Genomic DNA, 3,696 nt, shown 5'->3' with positions numbered 1-3,696 from the left:
CACGAGGCACTACCCCACCGCCCGTTACACTCTACATATTGAGTGTGATACACTGTAAATTGAATATGTTAAACAGCATATTGAGTGTGATATATTGTATACTGAATGTGATACTGAATATCGAATGTGTTACAATGCATATTAAATATGATTGTACGCTACCTGTGATGCACTCTACCGTGTAGGTGATGTAATGGACATTGCTAGTAATATACTGTATACTACATCTGATGTGATGTATATTTTATGTGATATACTCTACACGGCATGTAATGTATGGGAGACAAGGGTGCATTGGGATAATTTGTTAATGTAACCTATCTCCCATTTAAAATGGATCCACAAAAAATAAACACATCTTCTAACAAATACTTTAATCGAACATCAGGAAACCAAGTATTTATTTCACAAACGTGAAATTAACTGAGGCAGATTAATTTTAAAAAAGTGTCATTATGCGTCCCACCTTGGGATCATTGAGACACACAGTGGTGTGGATTCGGACAATCAAACAAAATGACGACTATAACTTCACAAGCAACGAAATGATTCTAAATATCTTAGAATATAATTAGTAGTTTTGTTTCAGAACCTTAACTTAATATTTTTTCAGAATCATACCTTCAAAAACAAACAACTAATTAATATTTAAACAATCATGTCCGATGAGGACTGGATAAGCACTGTATACATGGTTTTTTTTCAAACTAAACTTTAGCAAGAATCACACTTTAATGCCCTTTTCAGAATGTGACAGTAGCGAACAGTAAACTGCGCGTAGAAAGAAATTCCAGTAGCATCATGTCTCCATATAATCAATATTAACAGTACATGCCCACTTCCACAATCAAAAGTAGAAAATATTAAATAAAAACTGATGCATATGTACTCTGGTTTAAAATACTTGGACAAAACAGAGCAATTCTGTCATGCGGTCAGATCAGAACTAGTCATTGAGATCAGTATCAAATCTCAGTTGCTTTGAAGAAAGAGATGTACCTCCAACAGAAAGTGGTTTTGGAAGTTTAGCGACATCTGCAATGGCAGCATCTTCTTTCTCTGGGAACATAAACTGGATGTTTTTGTTTTTCGTAAGCTGTCGGGCAAGATATCAATATCCTTCTGTGTCACTTTAACAGCATGACATTTAACTAATGTCTTATTGGTAAGTTTCACCAGAAGAAAGTCCCCTCCCTTCAAGTCATCTTTCCAGAATGTCCAAATATCTGAGTCAGCCTCATCCAAGTCGCTACAATCAGCATCCCTTCAGCAGATTCTGAAGGCAATTCTTTGTGGCCTGTGTGTGATTCACTCTCGTGGAGTTTGCCTTGCGCACTTTAGGCTTTTTGAAGGTAGAATCTCTAAGTGACTCTTTTTTTATTTTTATTACATAAGCCCCCCTCAAGTTCTTTCATAAGGGTGTTTGGGGGTTTTTCCGTGTCGTAACAGATAGCTGCACCTCCGCATGTTGTTTCTTAACGGGAGTACTAGTCATAATGAATGTTCTACCTCTCTTTCTGTTCTGTTCCTCTGATGTAGCTCATGGTTTCCCTGATCTTGGTGTTTGATCGTCGAGAGCCGTTCTACCTGGTTCTGTTGGGAAGGGAGTGACTCCATCTTGCATGTTTGTGCATGCAATGCCTTCACTATTTTGAAGTGACTGTATTTCTGCATGAACCTTTTCATTCATGCCAGGTTCATTCCTGTCAGTGACAAAGGACGGTAGATATTCATCTTCACTGAAAATGTCTCTGTCAAAAGACACACGAAAGCCAGAAAGGGTGTTTTCATTGGTGAAAGCGAGACATGTTGTGTATAGTATCAATTCAAGCCAATCGAAACAAACCTTAAGGTTTTCCATCTCCAAATTTTCGCGATTAAAAAAATCTGGAATAATTGAAACTGCCACAACACAGATAGAATACCAGTCATGGTTTGTTAACCCATCACTGATTGGTGCATCTATAAATAGCAACCAATGAAATAGCTGTTGTCTTTCTACATTTAATGTAAACAATTGATAATGTCGTGAGAGCGTGGTCAAAAGCTTAAACATACTCAAAATAAACTATCTAGTGTTTCACGCTACAAACAGAACACTATTTCACAAGAGGGCTGCCAGATGAATTAAAACGCAAATGCTGTGTTTCACAATCAGATTCAATTGACGATGATATCTTTAATGACCATATAACATTAGCAGTTCGCGGCACCGAAACAGATGTAGACGAAGGCACACATTTTTCTTACAGCACGAGTGGATAAAGCTATAATTAGCTATAATTAATCATTATTAGTTATTCATCTTTAACCTGGAGGATTTTGTTTTATCTCTATTATTAAATGAAAACAAGTTGCACCTCTTATAAACTTGTTATTTGAAACAAATATTCCGATGTAAAAAATATGGTGGGTATCAAAAAGTATTGATATCCACTTGAAATTGGAAATACCCACTGAGTTTCATACGTATGGGTATCATACCCACATGGTCAAAAGCTTAACTGGAGCTCTGTGACAGTTCGATCCAATGTCGGAGCTTGTGGCTGAAATGAGGAGGGAAGGTCATAAGCGTCAAAAGTTAATGTTTGACTGATATTGGAGGACTGCAGCATTGTTGTCGAGCTATCCCTTTAACCAAGCGAGATATTTGTTTCAGAGAAAGAGGTTATGAAAGGGTAGGACAAAATTCCACCCGGACAAAACCCCATCGGACAAAATCTCTGCACATTCCAACAGTGTGAAAAATAAAATAAAGTTTATTTTGAAGTTAATAATATTACTTTCCCTCATAAACAACGAGTACATGTACAACTACCTGCCGAATATTGAATGAACTATAGACACAAGAGTATGGTATGGTAGACTGAACACCTGTTCTGGTATATATCACAATCATAGATGGAACTATTTACTTTCCTTTGTTACCAATAATTACAAACTAATACTGGTTAAAGGCTTCGGAGGAAAACTATTTATCAGTGTGATGACGTCACTTCGGCAGCCAATACTTCCTGGTGGCACGTCATGTTTCCGCGAATGTTTCACTGTCACACACGGGAAACTCATGGTTCGCGATCGGTTGAAAAGATGATTGTGAATGTGTCACTACGTATTATAACCGGTGAATATAAGCCTAACCCTCTACCTGTGTCACTGAACATAACTAGTTCAGTCTAACCCTCTACCTGTATCACTGAACGAAACTGGTTCAACCCAACCTTCTTCCCGTGTCATTGTACATAACTGGTTCAACCAGGGATACTCTATAACTCTCTATATAGGCTCCCTGGTTCAACCCAACCCTCTTCCCGTGTTACTGTACATAACTGGTTCAACCCAACCCTCTTCCCGTGTTACTGTACATAACTGGTTCAACCCAACCCTCTTCCCGTGTTACTGTACATAACTGGTTCAACCAAACCCTCTACCCGTGCCACTGTACATACCTGGTTCAACCCAACCCTCTATCCGTATCACTGAATATGGGCGCATCCAGGAATTTTCAAAGAGTGGGGATTGGGGCTTCACTGTCACTGAAACCAGTTGAACCCTGTCCTCCCTCTCACTCTGATCCCCAACTTCAGCTATGATGAGAAATTCAGACCAATGTGACATTTTGTGTTCAAACCGTTTGAGAACCCCCAAAACAGTAATGCCTAAGAACACCAGGTCGGGAACAAGATTAGCAATCGC

This window comes from Haliotis asinina, chromosome 10 (assembly GCF_037392515.1).
Source record: "Haliotis asinina isolate JCU_RB_2024 chromosome 10, JCU_Hal_asi_v2, whole genome shotgun sequence".
In the NCBI taxonomy this organism is placed as follows: domain Eukaryota; kingdom Metazoa; phylum Mollusca; class Gastropoda; order Lepetellida; family Haliotidae; genus Haliotis; species Haliotis asinina.
Note: the sequence above shows the minus strand (reverse complement) of the source record.